The sequence below is a fragment of the Amphiura filiformis genome, chromosome 4 (genome assembly GCF_039555335.1).
Source record: "Amphiura filiformis chromosome 4, Afil_fr2py, whole genome shotgun sequence".
Classification (NCBI taxonomy): Eukaryota; Metazoa; Echinodermata; class Ophiuroidea; order Amphilepidida; family Amphiuridae; genus Amphiura; species Amphiura filiformis.
Genome location: NC_092631.1, coordinates 49,057,217 through 49,081,576, shown reverse-complemented (window position 1 = coordinate 49,081,576; position 24,360 = coordinate 49,057,217). Strand labels below are relative to the sequence as shown.

The window sequence follows — 24,360 nt, the reverse complement described above, 5'->3', positions numbered from 1 at the left end:
CTCATTTCTTTTGCATTCATTAAAACCACAACGGGCGACAATCTTTCTGCAAATATCATTAAGGTGGTACTACACCCCTGGCCAATTTTGTGTCTATTTTTGCATTTTTTCAAAAAATATAGCCCATTGGTGACAAGTAAGATATGTATATTATAGGGGCAAGGACTACAACTGCTGCACTGAAAATTTTATTTCAGCACAGACAACAGTTGTGGAGTTACAAAAAAAAATGAGGGAAAACCAATATCTGATCAATAAATCAATAACTACTTGTCTTGAGTCACTGAAATTCCAGTGTAGTAACTGGATTCCTTGCCCCTATAATATACATAACTTTTGTTACCAGCGTGTTATTATTTTTTGAGAAAAATACAAAAATATTCATAAATTTACCACAGGGGTGTAGTACCCCCTTAAACTATTTGAAATACCACAAAGTGTATGTTACGTACATCCTTGGATGTTGATAATAATTTAGTTTAATTAATTTACTTCCTAAAGTTGATGATTGCGAGAAGTAAATTAATTGCAAAATTATTGATCCCGTTGGTGGGAATAATTGGACATTGCTTGTGATTTTACATTTTTAACTCTGGAACTCAATTGATTTATCGCTCTAAAAAAGATTGGTTCAGCGCTCTAGTGCAATTCGCTTTTCTGCAATAGTGATCAAGTTTAAATTCAGCTTAACTCCCCAATTGTTATGCAGAACATAATTTAGATGCTTCCATTTCTAAGCTTATGGCTGTTTTAAGAAATTGATGTGTATATTTGGAGACAACAATGCATTGTAGAGAACTAAGTGCCTTTATGATACAAGTGTAATTTTTTTATCACCAGAATTTCTGATCGGTTTGACTTGCATATCCACTCTTCCAACTGATATGAAGTGAAGTGCACTGCTAGCATGATCATGTATAAGTTGAGAGTGATGTGCATGCAATGGCAGAGAGCTGCCAACTCTTATCAGCTTGTACTTTAGAAGGCTACATCTTTATTGTCCATATGCCTTCCTCGACACAGTAAAGTAAAATCAAATTGTCTGATTTTCTTACAAACTGCTCCATTTTGCAGGAATCTGTTATGCAATTTAAATGCGCGCAACCCACACAAGTTAGCGATTTGTGGTAAACCGCCCTGCTGACTTTGTGAAAATGTATACTTTTACATACTTACATTGAGAGTGATGTGCATGCAATGGCAGAGAGCTGCCAACTCTTATCAGCCTGTACTTTAGAAGGCCTACATCTTTGTAGTCCATATGCCTTCTCGACACAGTAAAGTAAAATCAAATTGTCTGATTTTCTCACATACTTAATCATCATTATGATTAGAGATAAAAGAAACTAGACTTAGCTGTGGTCTAAGACCACGAACACAGCCGTGTGGTGACCCCTTAATCACCTTTGACCCCAAAATATATGAAATCCCCATAGACATTGTAGTAATGTCAATGCACGTGTCCATGTGGCATCACGTTGCTATGCTTTTTGTGGCAGAAGGGGCATTTTGAAGGTAAATCGTTTTATACCGGAAGTGACCCCTTACTGACCATTGACCCCAAATGTGTATACACCATATAGACACTGTGTTATAACAATGCATGTGTGCAAGAGGCGTCACTGTCCTACGTAATTTGTGGAAGAAGAAGCATTTTAAAGGTATTTCGTTTTATACCGGAAGTGACCCCTTAATAACCTTTGACCCCAAATAAAATAATACCACATATAAACTGGGTAATCACAATTCATGTGTAAACATACCGTTACTGTCCTATGTATTTCCTAACAAATAAAAAATTTTGAAGGTTTTTGACTAGGTAATGAGTTTAGATCTCGGAGGTGGGAGTATCATATAAAAAAAAAGTAATAACAATGCATGTGTGCAAGTGGTGTCTCTGTCCTACAGAATCTGTGGAAGAAGATGCATTTTAAAGGTATTTCGTTTTATACCGGAAGTGACCCCTTAATGAGATTTGACCCAAAATAAAAAAATACCACATATACATTGGGTGACTGCAGATCATGTGTGAACATACCGTTACTGTCCCATATTTTACTTAGCTAATAAAATTTTTTGAAGATATTTCGTTTTATACCGGAAGTGACCCCTTAATGACCTTTGACCCCAAATCTGTGAACACCCCGTAGACACTGGGTAATAACAATGCATGTGTGCAAGTGGCGTCTCTGACCCACATAATTTGTGGAAGAAGATGCATTTTAAAGGTATTTCTTTTTATACCGGAAGTGACCCCTTAATGAGCTTTGACCCCAAATAAAAAAATACCACATATACATTGGATGACTGCAGATCATATGTGAACATACCGTTACTGTGCTATGTTTTATTTAGCTAATAAACATTTTTGAAGGTTTTTCGTTTTATACCGGAAGTGACCCTTTAATGACCTTTGACCCCAAATATGTGTACACCACATAGATACTGGGTAATAACAATTCATGTGTGCAAGTGGGGTCGCTGTCCTACGTAAGTTGTGGGAGAAGATGCATTTTTAGTTGAAATCTTGTTTTTGACCCCTGTGACCCCTGCGTGACCTTTGACCCGACGAGTTTCATGTGACATGTAGGGGCACGATCAATAATCATTGTGACCAAGTTAGGTCAAAATCGATGTAAGCATGTGAGTGCTAGAGCAAATGTAATGGTTGACAGAAGAAAGAAAGAAAGAAAGAAAGAAAGAAAGAACCTGTAAGAAAAAAGACACAGCCGTGACTAACGTCACGGCTGTGTAAAAAATGACATCTAAATTACTGTCTTGTGGAAGGCATAAGGACTATATAGTTTGATCAGTGCGTAATCAGCTGGCCCTATAACATCGCGGATCAATATCAATATATTTTATTTTGAGAATTGTCTTGTGACATCTTGCCAAAAGCATCATGAATTATTAATTCAAAACCTATACCTTATCTACTTTCTTTAACACGCAAAGTATACACCAGATGAGGTCGAGATGGCAGAGCGGTTAAGGTGTTGCGCTGTCGGCCGAGAGATATGATCGGCGAGGGTTCGAGCCAGGGCTTGCCTTAGGTGAAAATTCTCTTCCCTCCCAAAAAGTTCCTATATGGTCAGGAATCCTTCAATTAAGTTTAGTTCCATCACAGAATGAATTTAATTGTAGAATTTCTTCTCGCCCCCATACACTGCTTAGCACATGCAGATATAGGTGGTGTATGTGCGACGTAAGGCCGTTGGTCCCGTGTACAGGAAGAGTCAACCCCTGTGCACTTTAAGTGTCAGAGCTATTCGAAAAGAGAAGGGGGACCATCCCCGGTTATGATATCTGCAATCAATCCTAGGTTCCAGGATCGTGCATAGGTAAACTGTGCACGTAAAGCCTGTGCATTGATACTCAACCATTTGAGGTAAACACTATATGGAAGGAAGGAAGGAACTATATCACTTTTAACATGGGCCTACTTTTTGGCGTAGTGGTAAAAGTCGAATGATTCCTGCCGATTATGAGCTGATCAAACTAAAGTTGGTATAAGACTATAATAACAGGAGCCAATGTAACATAAGTTGATGCAGAATGTCAATTGTGCCAACTGCCAATCCATATGAAATCCACACCCTAGTGAAGAAGACTTTGGAATTCAAACCAAACAGTTTGAATAATTTCAGATCCAATCATTTTCATCCATCAAAAGTGGAAAAGGAGTTTAACAAGAAAGCCATTGAACAGTGTAGCAGTTCCTTCAAGCATATCGATAGACCAGTCCCTCACCTTTGTTGGAATTCCAAACAAATTTCTCTCGTTTGAGGCAAACTTGTGTCATTTTAACTGGATGTGATCAGTTGAGACTATTGTCAGCTGGAATTTCACATAAAACTAGCAAATATTTTCAGCTGGATTGTCCTTGACCAAATTTGTTGACTTTGCATTGGTGAAATTGAGTATGTTTCAAGTAAGTTTGTAAAAAAAATGGTCAGAAATTCTGGTGAATGCTGTTAATAGTGACATCACTATTAATTTGTAGTGGATTTATTGTTCACAATGGTTGATGTACACAGTAGTGAATAGCTGGAGAAGATGCAATTTTGAAATGAATCGGAATAAGTTAAGATAGCAATGCTAACAAAACATTTGACCCGCCCAGCTGAAGTACTTGAACATGATGACTTTCAGGTACTTGAATAAGTAAACGTTTTGCAAGCTAAATTTGTTATTCACACACATTGTCATTAATCCACTCTGCAGCTTAAACGCAATCACAGATTAACTTCAGACTTGGTACGGTGATAGTAAATAGTGGCCTCATGTGCTGTATACTTTTGTGTCATGTTACTTGCATATTAATGAATATTAATGAGCTCATTTGCATATTTGACCTACACTTCCATTAATCCACTCTCCAGCTTAAAAGCAAAGACCGATCAACTTCAAATTTGGTCTTGTGATAGTATTCTTTATATTTACCAACCTTTGTTGTGGGGGCTACCTTAATTACGAACCGCGTAATTCTAGTTAAATTTTTTAATTTACAACAAGTTTGGCTGTTTTTTTTATAAATATTTTGATTTACAAGAATTGTTGCTGTTTTTTGTGGGTTTTTTTTCCAAAGTGGACCAAAATGTAATAACATCAATAAGTGACCAATAACAGTTTATTAAGAGTGCTTTGTCAAATCTTCATAAGCAATAATTATTGTTCTGCAGTTAAATTGTACTTAAGTAAACGGTTTTTTTCACCAGGTTTGCCGTCGCAAATTGTACTTAATTGACATTGGGCTATTCCAGTTGAAACCTTTGGGCTATTCCAATTGAAATTCCACCCCCTATGGAAGATTTTACCTTAATCTTCCACACAGGGAGTGTGAATGGATGACTCCAATTGAAATTTATACCCCTGTTAATAAATTACTTCTATGTCTTCCATAGACTGGAATAGCTTAATGCAATTCTTTGTAGTGAAAATGAACCAACTGGTTGTCATGTATGAATGCAATATAACGCTCCATTTTGAATGTTATTATTTAAGTATTTAATTATGTACAGGGGAAAGAATATTTTGATTTACAAGAATTATTGCTGTTTTTTGTGGTTTTTTTCCCAAAGTGGACCAAAATGTAATAACATCAATAAGTGACCAATAACAGTTTATCAAGAGTGCTTTGTCAAATCTTCATAAGCAATAATTATTCCAATTGAAATTCCAACCCCTATGGAAGATTTTACCTTAATCTTCCACACAGGGGTTGTGAATTTCAAATGGGGTTACCTGAATGGATGACTGCATTTAAAATCTATACCCCCTGTGTTAATCAATTACTTTCATGTCTTCCATAAGGGGTATATAGATTTCAACTGGAATAGCTCAAGGCAGTTCTTTGTAGTGAAAATGAACCAACTGGTTGTCATGTATGAATGCAATATAACGCTCCATTTTGAATGTTATTATTTAAGTATTTAATTATGTACAGGGGAAAGAAGAACCTCACGCATTTTAACATGAAATTACAAGATTAAGATTAAGAGTTATGGTTAATTTGATCTTGTGTGCTAGTTTGTAATGTTTGAGTGTTTCCATGTTCCAGTGTACAGTATGTAAGCCTCTTGTATGTTTTATACATGTTAAGAGAAATGTACTAAAATGTGATGATTAGTATAAACTATTAAGTGTGTTAATCCAATTCATTAAGCCAAGTAGAGATTATCCATGTTTTGAAATGATTCAAAACCCTTATTATATGTTACCATCCACCACAAACCCAGTGTAAAGTCACCAGTGCTTATTCAAAGATATTGGCAGTTTAAACAATACATTGTTTAAACCTCTGTATTGTTGTAATCCTACAAAATGCCATAAAAACCAACACAATATGATGCTAATTGAAAATCCATGTTTTTTGTTTATACATGTTTATACTAAGACTGGTGAGTGTATGCATTGGTGTGGTATCTTATGTGTACATGTGTACCAATATGGATGCATCTGTGGTCTGTGAAGGCCAGGTCACCAGGGGTTGACCTCACACTGTGCCTTAGAATTCACATTTGTGACATGATCAAGGGGAATGAGTCGCATGTCGACCCTGGTCGAATGTCGACCCTGGTCGAATGTTGACCCTGTTCGAAAATGAGTTTTACATATGTTTCTAAAGAGGACATTTAGATCTTTCAGAAACTGAAAACCCATGTTGATACGATTTTTCTTTGCAAAGATACATCAATTTATCAATCGCTGAAAACAATATAAAACAAAAGAATTTTAACACTTTCTTTGCCAATATCTCAATATTAGCGACATCCGACTCATTTCCCTTGATCGTGTCACATTTGTTGTTATATTCTGAAAACCTTGCAAATTTAACATAAAATGCATCATTATGCCAATACCCATTCTCGACGCTATAACGCTCCAATACTGTGATACAGTTGGGAGAATATGCAGTTGTGTTGAACATGTGCACTGGCATGATGAACGTATCCTTTATTTGCAAAGTCGTTTTCTGGAATTACCTAAATGGTATATAGAAATGTAGATATTGGTGCCATTAAAAGTGCCTTTAGAAATATTGTGTGTGTATAGTTAACCCACCACTTTTGATATGTGTAGAATGTATGTAGCTTTTGTAACATAATTTCTGTTGAACTTTTAATGCGGTGCCATCAACTCCTATCTGTAGCTGATTAAAAAAATGTGTGCTAACTATTACAGAAAGTATTATTCTAATGAATTTATATAGGTTCTATAGGTTTATTTCATGGGATGTTATTGTAAAGGAATGGTATTGTTGTATGTATATGCACCAAGGAATTCAAAAGGGTTAAAGTGACCAGTCCAATGGGTCAGTTGCCTGATAAAAGTCTGGAGGTTCAAAATGTAATGTCGCAAAATTGCAAAAAGTAAGTTCCAGTATTAGCTCTATTTCCAAAATTGTGTTTTCAACTACTGGATAACTACTTGATAGGCTCAACGTTATCAGGCTTGGTTTTAGTAGGAGCTAAACCACATTTGGTGTTGAAGAGAGAGGGCTTTACATGTAGGCCATGCAGTGCCTAAAGCATTTTTCACCCTAATGTAGCAGCAACGTCAAAGCGTTGAGGCATCTGTTTGCCGCTCATCTATGGGCGTTGTTAAGCATGTGCGTGTGTTCACCAGCACTTTGAGCGAACACTATGATTTGTAGCTGCGCCCAAAGAAATGCGCACTGCCGTCACTGCCACATCAGGGTGGAAAATGTAATTAGTATATCACTGGAATAAATGGCCTTTCATGCTGATTATAACTTATATACATATGTGAGCAACAAAAAAAACCGCTGCAAAATGATAATGACACAGCACGATAATCTGGAGATACATACCTCCATGGGTAACAAGGAAATGTAATGGTATGTGTGTCCTCATTTTGAGTTCCTTGGTGGATACACCTGTTAAAGTGGTAGACTGGTGTAGAGTTTAGCAGCTCTAGTTATATTATTACATTCACATGTTCATAAAACTGAAATGTTGCACAGGTGCAGCATGTGATTATTTGAATGAATGAATGTTTATTTCCATAATCAAAAACAAGCAAAATTCATTGAAATCACACATCAAAACATAAAATAATACAGACAATTATGCAGGAGATGGTCGAAAACCCAATAAGGCCAGCATTGGCCATCCCCTTGCAGAATAACAACAAAAACAAAGTGTTTGAGATTATGTAAATTTATATATAGACGAATCCAACAAGCCAAGTCATGGTCAGGATTTGGTCGGCCATTATCGGGTCCCCACATGCACCAAACATGTGTTGTGAGTGCCCAATTGGGTGGATTAAACCCACTTAAAATTTGATGTTAGATTCTTTTGTGTTGTAAACTGTCATCATTCTTTTGTCTACGTGTAACACAGGTGATAGAATGCAGTTAAAAATACCATCAAAGCCGCAGCATTTCATATTTTATGTGAGATAGCTGGGTCCCGTCGCGGCTATGGCTGCCATTGAGGTGTAGGAATGCATGAAATTGGATTCGTCTATACCACATGATTGCTATTCAGATAACCACTGATTGTTAAGTCAGTAGCATGTCCTAGCAACAGGTCACAACCAGTTGACTTCAATGCAATTTTGTCGTTATGTTGTTAACCACGACTAGACACTGGTAGCGATTGTGAAAAAGCTATCTGCGTTTCATTACTAGCAATTTTTAAATCGCATGCTGCGACTCTCAATGGGAACATAAAAATTGAACAGTTCTTGAATTTCACCTGCACCAGTCGGCATTGTCCACTTGGACTCGCCAGTCACTCATTGTGCACTTAGTTGTATATTGTATCATATCCCACCACATACATAAAAACAAATTGTTGTACAAATGTAGATTTTTGTCAAAATGCATGTATTTTGTACCAGAAACTTTGTCAATATGTGTATTGTTTATAAAGTTTTAAATAAGAGATTAGATGAAACATTAGTTTGATTTAAGAGTTTATACCTTTACCAAAGTGCCACTGGGAGAAGTTTATTTTTACGATAGGTATAAATTAGCAGCAAATTTTTATGATTTTTCATATAAATCTAATATGCCAAAAAGATTTTTGATTAATGTAGCAATACTTATGTCAGTTTCTTTTGATCCCCCTGGCTTAAGCCACAAAGAGGGACCATGAAATATGCCAAATAATATGTACTTAATATAGTAATGTAGGTGCAGCTGATACGGTATAATTAGTTAAAGTAGATGTTAACTTTCTGATCATTATTAGTAGGTTACCCTGATTTTGATTTTCCAAGTGTAATTTGTAGCATTATATTTGGTAGGTTCTAAGAAAGTGACAAGGAAGTAAAAAAATAAATGTGTGCACTAATCTCTCTCTCTCTCTCTCTCTCTCTCTCTCTCTCGGTCATCAGTTGGCTCTGTAGTGCCACTGTGGTCTTCACAGGAGTATGCCATTTCACTCGATCTGATGCGTTGCACCTTGCATTCCTTGGTTAGAAACCAGCTTCACGTAATTAGCCCAAGATGTTGGTGGATGTCCCCTTCCTCATCGGCCTTCAATAGCCCTTGCAAAATTTGTTTTTCTACACCTCAATGTTTCCTGACAATATGGCCAAAGTACTTATGCCATTTCTGATGGTTAAATGTGTCCCTATATTGTCTAGGAACCAGGAATTTGTTCTTCAGTAACTTAAGTTCCTTGTATCTGATCCAATTATACACTTATTTGTGAACGTTTCAACAACTACTGTTGCCTTTGTCAATACTTGATGAGGAATGACTGCAGTTACTGACAACCGACGCTAGAGGGATTTCCAGCGTGATTTTTTGGGTTGCCAGTTGGTTTTCCTTCTAGGGATTTTCTTGGTCCCTGCTGCAGAAACTCATAATTAGATCAGATACAAGGAACTTTAGTTACTGATGTTACTCTACCGATCCTGATGAATTTGTTCAATCAGGAATTTGTTCTGTTCTCCTGTCTTTCCATGTCATTAATAAAGTACAACTATTCCATCCAAATGTAAACAATTTGAATCTTAGAGTTTTGAGAATGGCTTTGAGGGTATTGGACCTTGACCATGCATTGCCTGAAATAAAGCATGTTGTTACAATGGAAAAGGCACTTACTCATAATTACGGGGTGGCTGAAGGTTGTGAGGTTGTGTCCCAGTAGCACTAATGTGTTGTGCACTTTGGTATCATTCTATATCAATACATAATGTTGCAAGTCTCATTTTTTTTGCTAATCATAAGCCGAACAAACTTTAGCCACACCCTACCCAGGTTGTATGTCTGATGGTGAAAAAAACTAACCATAGTGTAATCATCACAACAAATCTTTAATTTCTCTGAGTTTGATTGACACGTCAGGCGTGAACTATCGGTAGTGTCTTTATAAATCACTTTCCGATAGTAACAAATGACTCCCCTTGCTTGATTACGTCACAATAATAGATTGTTCCAACTATAGCGTATGTACATAGCAATTTGTACAATGTGTATGATGGATCTGCCAATAGAGGATGTGCTGATAGGTTGTTTGATATTCTCCTATTGGTAATGTGCATATTCCTGCCATTTGTAGTGTTAGTACTCTCGTCCATGTTTATAAGGTTCTTGTTTCATCTACACCTGAATACGTGTCCTCCATCCTTCACACCCGTCATTCTGGGTACTCATTGCGCTCTACTGCTGCCACTTGCCTTTCCATTTCAAGATCCCACAAGTTGACTGGTGACAGAGCATCTTCCATCATTGCCCCTGGTCTATGGAATGGCTTGCCTTCCCACATTTGTGACTCTCCCAATGTCCAAACCTTCAAAAAGAACTTAAAAACTCACCTATTCACCTAATGTTTCCTCTCTTTTGCATTTTTCCTTTTCCATAGCGCTTTGTTTCTTCATTTAAAAAGCGCTCTCTAAATCTGTGTATTATTATTATTATAGTAAGATGTTACATTTTAATTTTGGTTCAATTACAATTTTAAAATGCTGCGAACACTAAAATAAACTGATGATATGTATGACGTGATGAAGCAGAGCAAGGCATTTTTCAATTTTGAGTTTAGTCAAAAGAACTGTTGAATGTATTTTGCATTTCATTGTCTGTAAGGTCTCATATTGAAATTCCCTTACACAGGAAGGTGTGCGCCATCCTGCAACTTTCCTGTGCTAGCCTTCTTTTGTTAAAATCCTGGGCAGGGTGTATCACTGATGCATATAATCCAATTGTTTTATGACTGAGCTTTCCTGAGGCGCGCTTAGCGTGGGGAATCCTGCCTTCTTTCTGTGTGAAAACGTGGTAGGGTATTTCAATATGAGCCCTAACAGGGTAACATGAACATAATTGAATACCAGAGTGGAAGAAGGGCCCAGCTCCATCAACACTTTTCTTGAGATATTAACAAAAAACACAATATTTTCATCTTGAGGGGACCTTTAGTACATAAACATACATTATAACATACATGTGAAATAATTATACATGTGTTGTGGTATATCGAAAGGAGACACTTTTGGGTAGGATCGTAAATGGAGAAATAGCCAAAAATCTGCCTGGGAGTGATTTTTTCACAATTGGGGTTTGTTGCAAATTTGTGATGTTAATAATGTTTAAAATATTGTCTAATAGTTTCAGACTGGAATATAACTGGCATCTTGTATTTTTTCAGACACTTTTCAAGGTCATTCCTGCTCTCAACATTGTCAATAATATTTTTAAAGGCCGATATCTCAATTTCCAATTTTATAATACCATAACTTACAAATTCAATATCTTCACTTAGGAATGTTCGATTTCATTGGGTAAAACGGAGCAAAATATCTCTATATTTAAGATATGTAAAACACTCAAAATTGATAACCTGCCCAAAAGTGTCTCCTTTTGATATACCATGTCACATATGTTGCAATGGCAATGGTACAGGTCTTATAAAATATGATAAACTCATTTTGATAAAATGGGAGTTGGGCCCTTCTTCCACTCAGGTATTAAATTGTCAAGGGGTTAGTACAATAAGGCAAAATGCCTAAATGTTTCCTTTACAAATGAAAATATCAGAATTATTTCATATTTTGCAGTAATTTTTTAATTATTTGTTAATTTTATGTATTTGCAAGTGAATTTTCATTACTTCTTATTGTTTTTCTTAACTTTTTAAATATAAACTTAATAGCAATATTAAATGTATCTCTGTTTTACAGAAGTTTGTATTTATGCAGTTGTGTGTGTGAGAGGGGGTTATGAACTTACAAAAAACAGTTGTGTGTTTTGCCTGCCAAACGGGGATTTTATGACAACCAGAAATACATGACCCTAGTATAGTTATAAAATGATGCTGCCCTATGTCTGAAAATTGGTATTGCTAAAGTTTGTTCGGCTTATATAAGGCAAAAAAAAAGGCTTATAACACTGTGTATTGATTAACCGTCGTTTTATCTTTTCAGTTTCTGTTTCCGTATCCGTAATAGTTTTTGTAAGTCATTGTTATTCTGAAGTGGTAGTCTCCCAGGTATGACCAATCTTTTATTCTAGCCTTTTGTTAGTTACTGAAAATTTGAAGCTCGTGAATTTCAGTTTTCGTTTTGGTCAGTTATATTGATTTTTTACATAAAACCTTGAGAAGTGCGGTTGGGTGCCAAACTAGACAAAAGAAGAGTCTAAATTTTACGGTCCTAAATTCGCGGTAAATTGTACGGCTTGAATTGACTTGTGTTTGGTGTATATGCACTTACGCCTAGACGTAAGTGGCTCGTAAAAAAAGTCTTGCATTGAAATATATACTAACCATGTTGCCAAGTTATAAGCAAAAGTCTTTCATATTGGCGATGAAACGAGCGTCTAAAATCTCCCAATGAGGCGCGTACGGGGGCGCGTACAAGTGGTGATTTGGTAATCATGTTTTATATTGAAATGCAATACAAAAGGATTTGCATTGGAGCAAAGATAATGTATTCTATTCATGGCAAGCTAATCTGATAATTGGTTGGGCCTATATATGCAAGACTGGGTTTATTTTAAATGTTTATTTTTGCAGAGCTTATTTTCAGTCATGGATCATACTGATAAATTTCGCGAGGGGGAGGGAGGGAGGGAGGGAGATACTGAACAAGAGACTGAACAAGCGAGAGTGGGAGGGGGTGAGGAAGAAAGAGAGGAGAGGGAGAGACGGAAAGACTAGAAAGAGAAGAACTTCGAGAGGAGAGAGTAGGGACCGGGGACGGGAGGGAGTGGGAGACTGATCATGGGGGGGGGCAGGAGGAAGCAAAATAGGGAGATAGACATTGATACGAGGGAAGGGCGACACTGTGGCCCTGCACAAGTGCATTGTGGTGCGATATGCTCATAAGCGGGCCTTTTGTGATTTTAGAGCTTATTTTCAACGTTTTTACAGAAAAAAGTGGACTTTGTCATTCGGATTGGCATGCATCAAAGGCGAGAGGGCGCTAGGCCATTAAAAACAGCGGTGTTGTCTCTCCCGCTTTTATTGACATAAGCAACTGCCTCTTTTGAAATAAGCTGATTGGTACTTCAAAGTTAACAATGAAGTCATGTTACAGTAAACTTACTAAATCCCTTGCGTTTTCGTATCTGAACAATAGACTTACGGAAACTGAAAAGATAAAACGAGCCATAGAATGCCAGTTGGGCGCAGTACTCATGCTAGTTGTGTGTTGCGTGACTGGCGCGCGCTTATGTGAATTTACATGAGCGCGAGTTGGGACTTAATTGATGTGGGCAGTAACAAAAGCCAAATAATTTTGGCCTTATAAGCCAAACAAACTTTACAACTGGGGACACCACAGGTGTGGGTGTGTGTTGAGGGGGGGGGGGTAAGATGAGGTCCCTGGTTGGCTGAAAACACAAAAACAGCATTTTGCAAAAAATGTATCTGGTGTGGTAAAAAGTTCCCTTCAACACACAATAGAAGAAGGTATGTGGGGTTGGGGGGGAGTTGGTGTGTGTGTACATGCATTGGAAAAATTACAGTTTCCGATATAATTTCTGAAAACAAATCCAATAGTTTAATTCATGACAGTTTTTGAATACAAATTCAAGGAAATATTGGATAAAATGATATAAACAATACCTCAATGACAAGATTTGTGGTATTTTCTCAACTTGAATGACCAATTCCACTTTTTATCGTTTGGGTGCTCCCTGTTGGAACTTGATGTTGGTGGTGCTGTTTTCAGGATTAGATGCTGGTCATAAATATTTACAAATTATTTACGAGGTATTTACATCAGCTGTTAAAGCCATATTATAACATTTCTATAAAAATAGATTACCGTAGTATTTTATTTTCCATAAAATGTTAGCTTTTACTGTCAGATATGTCCCCTTTTAATTTTGAGCCGAACAAGTGAGATAAAGCATAGAAAATTGGAATTTACTACTAGCGCCCATGCATGTTACTCCAGCGTTTGTAATACGGTACGATCCTCGGGTTGTGTGTTTGTATCCCGCACGCCGTGTATGTACTGTGCATACGTGTTCGACTAATATTTCCATCGTAATAATAAAACGCCGGTTCCATCGTTTTATTCAAAATCTCGGATTTTGACAAAACTACAGCACCTAATATCTTGATTTTTGCAAGTATCTTTATTGACTAAAGTACCCCTAGCAGAAATTCTATACAGCAAGAAGTGTATCAAAAGTGTATCAAAGTGTATTAAAACTGTATCAAACGGCAATTTGATACAGTTTTGATATACTAAAGGTGTATTGAAAATGTATCAACTGAAAATATAGGGTATCAAAACTGTATCAAATACCACCTAACTGTATCAAAATGTATCAAAAGTGTATCGAATTTGAACTTAGTTAATTTTGGCCATGCTTGTGGTGTATCAAAAGTGTATCAAATTGGACTTTGCAGTTTTTTAGTGTATGTAAAGTGTATCAAAATGAACTTTTTGGTGCTAGATGTATATCAAAAGTGTATCAAATTGGACTTAGACAAATTCTGGCTGCATACAGTGTATCAAAAGTGTATTAAATTGGACTTTGCCTGTTTTTTAGTGTATGTAAAGTGTATCAAATTGAACTTAGTTAATTTTTGGTGGCTAGAGGTATATCAAAAGTGTATCAAATTGGACTTAGTCAAATTCTGGCTGCCTACAGTGTATCAAAAGCGTATTAAATTGGACTTAGTTTATTTTGGGTGGCTAGAGGTATATCAAAAGTGTATCAAATTGGGCTTTCATAAACTGACATTTTGTAGTGTATCAAAACTGTATCAATTACTGATCACATGTCTAGATAATGACTCATCATTATCAAATTTGCCCATGTGGCATGCATGCAGTTAACACCAGGATTTGCATTTGGAAATGTACTGTATTTTAGAGCAAATTATGGTGTTTTATTTATCATGATGAAGATACAAACATGCTTGTAGACTGCACATTAGGTTACAATGTAGTTGTAATCAGGGACTGTGATTTAAGAGGATATTTCATTGACTTTGTTCTGATAAGGTAAGCTTACTATATATTACATATAGGGCATCTATGTATATGTATTAAGCATGAATATAGCACATGCCTGTATAGTAAAAAACCCTGCTGAATCTTTTTGTTATTGGTAGCCGTTTTGTCTCGTTATTGAGGGTAACAACTTCAGTGACAAGCACTGCTTTCCAAGCAGGCCCTCTGATGTATGTATGTTCCATTTTGGTTGGGTTTGCTTCATTTTTGCAATACTTTCTCACACATTTATCCTATTGCGTTGTAATTTTGAACGTTGATAGGGGAAAGTGCATTAAGCTTCTCCGTGATGGGGGAAAGTGCTAGAGGTCAGCATTGGCAGTAGAGGGCAGTGTTGAATTTGAGCTTGATTAGACTAATTTCAAAATTTGACCTTTGACCCCTTCACTTTGAGCTTTGGGGTCATTAATGTTTGCAAATATGTTTAGATCATATAAGGATAATTCTTGTTGAATTTGAGCTTGATTGGACCAATTTTGAAATTTGAAAAACTGTATCAAAAGTGTATAAAAACTATCAAAAGTGTATAAAAACTGTATCAAAAGTGTATAAAAACTGTATCAAAAGTGTATAAAAAACTATCAAAAGTGTATCAAAAAACTATCAAAAGTGTATCAAAAACTGTATCAAAAGTGTATCAAAAAACTATATCAAAAATGTATCAAATGGCATGTATCAAAAATAGGGCGGTCCCGCTGGCCAGCATTAGAATTGGAACGCTGATTTGATACAGTGACATATTGATACACTTTTGATATAATTATGTATAAAATGTGTATAAAATGAAAGGATAAGAATTTCAATGCTAATTTGATACAGTTTAAATTGGAACGCTGATTTCATACAGTGACGTATTTGATACACTTTTGATATAATTATGTATGAAATGTGTATGAAATGAAAGGATCAAAATTTCAAAGCTAATTTGATACAGTTTTAAATTGGAATGCTGATTTGATACAGTAACATATTCGATACACTTTTGATATAAATTATGTATGAAATGTGTATGAAATGAAAGGATAAAAATTTCAACGCTAATTTGATACAGTTTAAATTGGAACCCTGATTTGATACAGTTACATATTTCATACACTTTTGATACAATTATGTATGAAATGTGTATGAAATGAAAGGATAAAATTTGAACGCTAATTTGATACAGTTTAAATTGGAACGCTGATTTGATACAGTTACATATTTCATACACTTTTGATATAATTATGTATGAAATGAAAGGATAAAAATTGCAACGCTAATTTGATAGTTTAAATTGGAACCCTGATTTGATACAGTTACATATTCGATACACTTTTGATATAAATTATGTATGAAATGTGTATGAAATGAAAGGATAAAAAATTTCAACGCTAATTTGATACAGTTTAAATTGGAACCCTGATTTGATACAGTTACATATTTCATACACTTTTGATATAATTATGTATGAAATGTGTATGAAATGAAAGGATAAAATTTGAATGCTAATTTGATACAGTTTAAATTGGAACCCTGATTCGATACAGTTACATATTTCATACACTTTTGATATAATTATGTATGAAATGTGTATGAAATGAAAGGATAAAATTGCAACGCTAATTTGATACAGTTTAAATTGGAACCCTGATTTGATACAGTTACATATTCGATACACTTTTGATATAAATTATGTATGAAATGTGTATGAAATGAAAGGATAAAAATTTCAACACTAATTTGATACAGTTTAAATTGGAACCCTGATTTGATACAGTTACATATTTCATACACTTTTGATATAATTATGTATGAAATGTGTATGAAATGAAAGGATAAAATTTGAACGCTAATTTGATACAGTTTAAATTGGAACGCTGATTTGATACAGTTACATATTTCATACACTTTTGATATAATTATGTATCAAATATGTATGAAATGAAAGGATACATTTCATTTGATACTTTTTTGATACATTATCTTGGCATTTGATACACTTTTGATATGTATAAAATGTGTATGCAATGTTAATATGATACAGTTTTGATACATAAAAGTGTATGAAATGAGGGTTCCAATTCAAATACTTTTTATTTCATACATTTTTCATACGTATCAAAAGTGGTGTATCAAAAGTGTATCAAATTTCAGCCAGGGACATTACAATCTTGTAAAAAACAGAATTTAACAAAATTTTAGGGCGTTCTCCACAGCAAATGTTATAATATGGCTTTAAATTTCTTCACAGGATTCTTAGAACTTCTATAATATTGGCAATATTTGTGTATTTGAGAACAATTTTTTTTGCATGTGGGTAGTGTATAGTGATTTTATATGTTTGGGAGTAAGTTTCTACTTTTCAATAAAAAAATAAAACAAATTCAACCTTGTGCCTAACTTACAGAAGTGAACAGAACAAAATATGTTATTGGGAAACATATTAATATTTTGATGATTCACTATTATGTCCATCCTTGTTGGTGCTTTAATAACAAATGTTTGCTATCGTATAATACAATAAAAGGTTTTTTACAAAAACAAAGTATGAATGTTTCATTGTTACTGCTATGTCTGTCTAGGTCTTTGTAATTGTTGGAAAATATGGTATGTCAATGTACATCCATGTAGCATTAAGATGAAATAATAAATTGTGTCTTGCTCATTGGTGAGCCAGGCAGGCTCAGCCTGTCAGTCAAGCACCCCCTCTTGAATAAAACAAAAACATATCTTTGCCCCCTCCCTCATCAGAACAAAAGTTTTGACAATTTTTAGGCTGGGGGGGGGGGCATTTAACTTGACTGTAGAAGTGTGGAAGTAGGGGCTAAGATTTTCGATGGGAATGGTCTTCTCACTTGCTTCTAACCACTGGCCTGGGTTCAATTCCTGCTATGCCACGTGTGTGTTTGGTTGCAAATCCATGCTCTTCCTCGCAGGTTTTTCTCCAGGGTTATTACTGCTGGGCCACTTAGGGTTAGGGTTTGGATTAGGGTGTAGGGTTAGTGTTAGGCCTGGTGGTTGGAAAATAGCCACTTCCTTTCTCCAGGTGCTCCGGTTTTCATCCTGCATCTATACTACTAAAATCGGACCTCTTCCCATATCCCTGTCCTATCATATTCGGTTGGCATCCCTTGAATTAGTAGCCTCTGTGCACTATTAAAAAATTGGAGAGGGTCATTGGATAGAATATTTTGAAAAAAAAAAGGTCATTAGGTGGAAAATTATGCCAATTTCCAATACAAATTTTACTGACATTTTGATAAAATTCTAGAAAACAAAGGGCTGGGTAGCCCAACCAAAAAAAAAAAAAAAAAAAGCGGGAGGTCATTGGGTATATCCTGGCTTTACCCCCTTTAGACCACTGAAATAGGGTCATCAGGTGATCTAAACATTAACCAATGTCAACTGGCAAATTATTCTTTTCTGATTCACTCCATTTAAAACCTAATATAGGGTCAAATCCCAATGCCACTTAGTCCAGTACCATGATTTAGTCCAATCTTGAGGGATTCCCCATCAAAACTCTCCCCAGCATAAATATTTAATACAATGTAGTCCCTAGTTATGTGATACAAAATTGGTTTGTGTTTAGGAGATGAGCTATGTTGAGAATATAATTTTACTAAAAAATTATCTTTAGTTGCAAAGTCGCAAAATGTCATAATTTATACGAACAATAATATAAGGTTAGCGCCTATAAATTGCCAGAATTGTTTCATTTTAGACCCAATTCATGACCATAATGACAAATACTGATTACTGAGCTTCCCAACAATTCTCACCTGTTTTAAATGGTGGGTTAAACCTAGTCCGTCTAGAAGGACTGCTATATCCTGACAATGTGGATATAGTCCATCTAGTTAAACCAAATAATAGGCCTGAGTAGCCCTTCTAAGGCCAGAAAAAAAATTGTTTAATTGTCCATAGATCCCTTCCAAGCAGGCCTGTAACCTGGATTTATTTGGGGGAGGGGCTGATATTGAAAAAGTGGACTGAAGGGACAGATTTTGAAAAAGTGGATTTTGACTAAGAAGGCATTAAAAAAAAGCTATAAAAAATCCCTATTTTTTTTCGTTCGCTACGCTTGCAAATGGGACTTTTTGGGTAAAAAATGGGACTTTTTTTGCCTTTGATGATGGGGGGGGGGGGGTGCAAGGGGGCGGATGTCTGGGCCTGCTGGTTACGGGGGTTACAGTCCTGCTTTCAAGGCCAGGGGTAGGGTCGTTTGGTGGGATTTTTTTCCTGTATATCCGATGTTGATTTACAGTGTTTTTTGGGGGGTGGGGGAGCTGTGAATATGTAGGACGGGGTTGTCATGATTTAAAAATGGGTAATCCCGGGGTAATCAAAGTGAGTGAAATGGAAGGAACTAGCCTCCTCAAGCCTTCAAAATGTCTTAAATGAACTTCCAGACTGGCTTCTCTCATCAGTGTCCTTGGAAGTGTAATGCGTCATTTTGCATTAAGGGGCATTTCGTGATCCACAGCCTCATCCCCCCCCCCACTTTTCCCAAAAAAGATTTTTACACCACTGGATACCTCTGGCTACATAATGTTTATGTACCAAATATTTCTTGTAGATTAATTCGTTTAGCAAAAATATTGCCAAATTTGAATTTCGTTCTGGTGCACCAGAACGAAATTACAACACATTGTCTATGGAGCAGTGTAATACACATAATCATGCATAACTCGCAAACGCAACTGAAATCGGAATCAACTGAAATTTTGGAAATAAGCTTTTTTCGTGGATATCTACTGAAAATGTCATAAAAGGAGGATGCTAGGATCACAAAATCCTCCTTTAAAGTTGTTTATTTTGAAAACTTTCGGGGTGGTGGGGAATAAAAACTTGAGCAGTTATGATAAAAAAAAACTGGACCGTCACTGACATAATTTTTTATTTATCAAAGCATTAGAATACTATAAAAATAACAATATAAAAATTGTTCAAAGAACAATTGCCAAGGGTCAAGCAAACTTGAGAATATGAAGAAAAAAAACCCGGAAAAAACACAATCACTCACTCAGTGTTTCTCGCATGCCTGAACTGCCCTTTGTATTAAACACATCATGCAGACGCTGGAATGCAGACAAATCAAATTTGTCCAAAAATGTATATTATATATTTGGGATTGGGATCCCCCTTCCTAAGAATATGACAGCTTCCCCCATGATCAATTCAGACTCACTGTGAATTTAGTGAATTGAATTTCGGGCAGGGGATTTCCCAGAGAGAGAAAGTTTTCTTCTTCTGATTGGAGAGAACATTTATTGTTCTGATGTGACTCTTCAAAACAAACAAAGACATTGTGATAGACAGCTTTATTGCACAATGTACAGGATATGAGTGCATATTTCAGATAAGTTTTTATTTATTTAAGATTCAGTCACAACCTGCTATCAGACCCTATCAGATATTAGCTATTTAGACTGTGCCTGTGTTTATTGGTGCTCAACAAAAAGAAGGAAATTCCAATAAAACAAGAACTCAAAATGGCGAACTGTACGGAGTGAAATTCGCCGGAAAAGGCAAAGAATATCAGCACTGTCCAACCGGTATTTACTCTATTTTCTCATGTATAAAAGTATATTTATGTAATTAAGAAAAGGAGTAATAGATCTGGTATAGAGGACTACAAATTAGTAATGTAATAAGCTTAAGATATGCCATAGTAACCGGCACTGCTACCTGTTCATTCAGATCAGATGGTAGCAATTCATGAATTATTCTGTCAGTGTCATTCACTCACATGACTCCTGCATGAGTCGTGGGCATTCCTTTACTTCAGGGTTTTTTATTTTTATGTGTAATAGCTGCCTTCTGGGTGGGTTAGAGTTATAACACTGTACTTCAACAAGGCAGACTAAAACTTACTTAGTCGGGATTATGCACTTTCAGTTTCTCACACGTTTGAACGGGAATTGGATTGCGTACTTTTTCGATGTCTAGTGAGCAAATTTCTTCAATATTTTGAGAAAATGATGTCAAATTTTCTATTCTATATTGTTTGGTAATAATGTCTTTTGCCAATAGTATGTTTAAAGTTGTAATTTTGTGTTTTTGATCGCAAAGATCGGATATTTTCGTTCCCGATTCGAATTCTGAACCCATCGCAAGGGTGCCGATTTCGGCAGAACTTTGACGGTACGGCGTATATAGGACTGGCAAGCAAGTCTAAACTTACTCGATCTCGAGAACTCTTGCTTCGAATTTGCACACGATAGCATGATTGATAGTTACGCATTACCATAGGTATGCCAGGCAAACCTTAGTTAACACAATTTGCTAGTCAGCGAAATTCGCCTAGACCGGGGACCAAACACAATACATATTTACATAGAAATTTCAATTTTTCTTCAAGAACAGGTCGGTCAAGGAAACCTACATAAATATGTTTTCTATACTTCACTTGACCCAAATATAGGATTTTTTATGGTGATGAGACACTCACACATGGAATTTTAGAGGGATTTTAATAGTGCTCAGTTCCATTAAAAAAAACTGCTATCATCATGAGACTAAAAAGATCTAGAAACACTCCTGTAATGCTGTTTTGGGGAATTTTGCGAGCAGAATCTTTTTGATGAAAGTCGATCTTTGAAAAGATGTATTAACTTTGCCACGGAAAGTGCTATGACAAAAAGGTTTTCAGTTTTGGCTTTCTTTACTCAAGGGCTTTAATTTGATATGAAATGATGCAGTTTGATGGCAAATTTAAATTCACCTGGCATACCTACATTAGATGCTAGTAGAGTACTTACTATGGTTTTTCGGTCCCATACCAAGCTGAGCCATGCACCATCATGTCGCGTCGTCTCAAATCCCTCCAGAAGATCCCCCAAGGACTTTGCAAGGTCGTTTTGTTCTGTTGGGGAGGGGCCTATTCTGTTGAATATAATAAACATTGAACTTTGAAGAAACATAAATTGCATCTTAAAAATGTGTCAATATCGATCAATAGTGTTGTATCGATATGTCGCATAAGGGCTATTTCATTATAAATGACAACATTGAGTCCCAAAAGGGGTCAAAATTCAAACTCATTTATTTCATGCAAATTCATTATCATTTCAAAGTTCAGATGGTGTGTCAATAATTCTCAAAATATTAGAGCGTCAAACCCTCAGGAACCATTAAAAAAATTAAATTGAATTTTTGCTGTGTAAAACATAGCTGCCGTCTGGAGGGGACATTTTTTTAAACAATTTAATACACAACTTTGAAAGAGTATATATTTAGTCTGTAATAATTGTTGTATGTTCCTTTACACTTCAGTGTCTTAAATATGCCAGTTTCAATATAAAACAATTAGTAAATTGATACTAATCCAGATAAATGGTGCAAAATTACTACATATTTTAAGGATAAACTTTATCTTCACATGAAAAATTCATGAAATAGTCATTTTGTCCTGCCCAATAGCTACACTGATGCATAAGTGAGTATTCTGCGTCAATCTGTTGTACTAGTCATGGAAAACCTAAAATAAAAGACCCTCCTGTGTCATTTGTTCTGGATAGGACACATTTTTAACACATAATAAAGCATACTTTAACTTTAGAAATAGCTGCATCAATATTATTGCATCAATATTATTGCATAAAAGATCCCCAGCATTTAAAATCCACTACAAACAGGGTTAATATTCTGGTTAAATTAGGAATATTGCAATTTTAGCTAACCCGAAGTTCAATGCAGAATAATATCATATGTGTTCTCAACAACTGGACAATAATTTGAACACTAAAGTGGTTTGTAAGCATAATTTGCAATAAAATGCAAACATTTCTTGTGGGTTTGGCTCTTTGAAATTTTTATTTTTTAGTTTGTTTACCAATTCATGGAAATGACATAATTGTGCTGGAGAGGACATTTGTTAAATTGCAAACAGAATCGTGGATACAGGCTTGCAAAAATGCAACAAATACCAAATCATGTGCCACCTTGGTAGAAGGAAGACCACTCTTCCTCTACAAATTTCACATTCTATGATATAATCCTTCTTATTTCAACAATTAGTAATTAACTTCAGTTCTGGAGAGGACAAATTTTTAACGCAGAACTGTGGTATCAAGAACAAGTGGTCTACTGTATGTAAAATAAATGAATTCCTCAATCAGTGCCCTGTCCCATCAATTGGTAATATAACACAGATTATACAGGTAGGGTAAGGGTTTATATTTCCTCTTTAATGTTAACAAAAATGGAGGCATGAATTGGAGAGGACACTCATTTTTTATTTAACGAAAATGCCAATTTTGCAAGAATCTCTGAATTTTAACATTTTTGCACCAATTTTCACCATTCAACTTGCATGATGTTCCACACATATCATATTTTCATTGCAACAAGCACATTGCCATAGAATGTACCTAATTTTTCAAAGAATTAATTCAGAATACATGGGCAAAATGAAATGGGACTCCAAAATTGGCTTAAAAATGTACCTTTTGGCAATTTTTTTTATACAAAAAATAGACAGAATTCTGTAAAAATGCTCATGTAGCTTGTAGTTTGTGGCATACTTAGAATTAAGTTAATAACACTGCATTATCACCCTAATTATATCAACCAGATATGATAAAAGCCATTTTTGTGAACGTGTCATTTATAATGAAATAGCCCATAATTTGCTTCCGATATATCGACTTCAAAAAAATTGTGTCGATAACATGCCTTACTTAAGTTATGGTACTATCCATAACAACACGATAGTAGTGTGTGGTTCATACTTTAGACCAGGCTGGGAAGCAATATGGCCTCAGTAGAAGATGTCAATTTTAAAACGCATGCCATAGAATTTCTTAGAATGTCCCAAAAACAAGTGGCCTGGACTTAAATTTGCTTACTTTTAGAGAAAGTACATTATGGACAAGTTCTTTTGGTCACGGCAGCCCCTTATCAGTGCTGTGATCAAGTCTGGTGCAATGTCACCGATGTTTGAACATACATGAAGTTTGTGTTTGATACAAAACCATGAGCACAAAAGTGTTATAAAGAATGGACGATGGTAGTGGAGAAGGGAGTTACAAAACAAATTAATGGAACTGGTCTTGGTGGGAAGAAAAAGATGACAATGCAGACTTCTTGTGAGAATACATTCGGAAGCTTAAGGGCGTACTACACCCATATATTGGTTTGATTGGTCTAAAAAATATTTTATCATTTAAAGCTAGGCGATGTATGCACTGATCATGTGAAATTAAAAAAAATATGAAAAAACATCGTGAAAGTCTCCTTTTTCACCTATTTGTCTTAAAGTTGACTGGTTGTTAAGGACGCTTATTTTTTAGCGATCCACGTATAGTCTCCTTCACAACCGGTTTCTGCCGTTTCTAACATTCATCGATATTCACATACAGTATTAGACTCGCTAACAGTCCAAAATACGACCTGCCTATGTATGTTTAGGGCTGACACGTCAATTTG

At 35.7% G+C, this 24,360-nt stretch overlaps 1 protein-coding gene across 1 annotated transcript in view; it reads left to right on the top strand.

The window, feature by feature from the left end:
• Positions 1 to 20,417: 20,417 nt before the first annotated feature.
• Positions 20,418 to 24,360, top strand: part of LOC140151000 (E3 ubiquitin-protein ligase HECW2-like) — a 132,168-nt gene continuing 128,225 nt past the window's right edge. Inside the window, 1 exon segment of the mRNA XM_072173187.1 lies at positions 20,418 to 20,486. The gene's annotated coding sequence lies outside the window, so the exon portion shown is untranslated.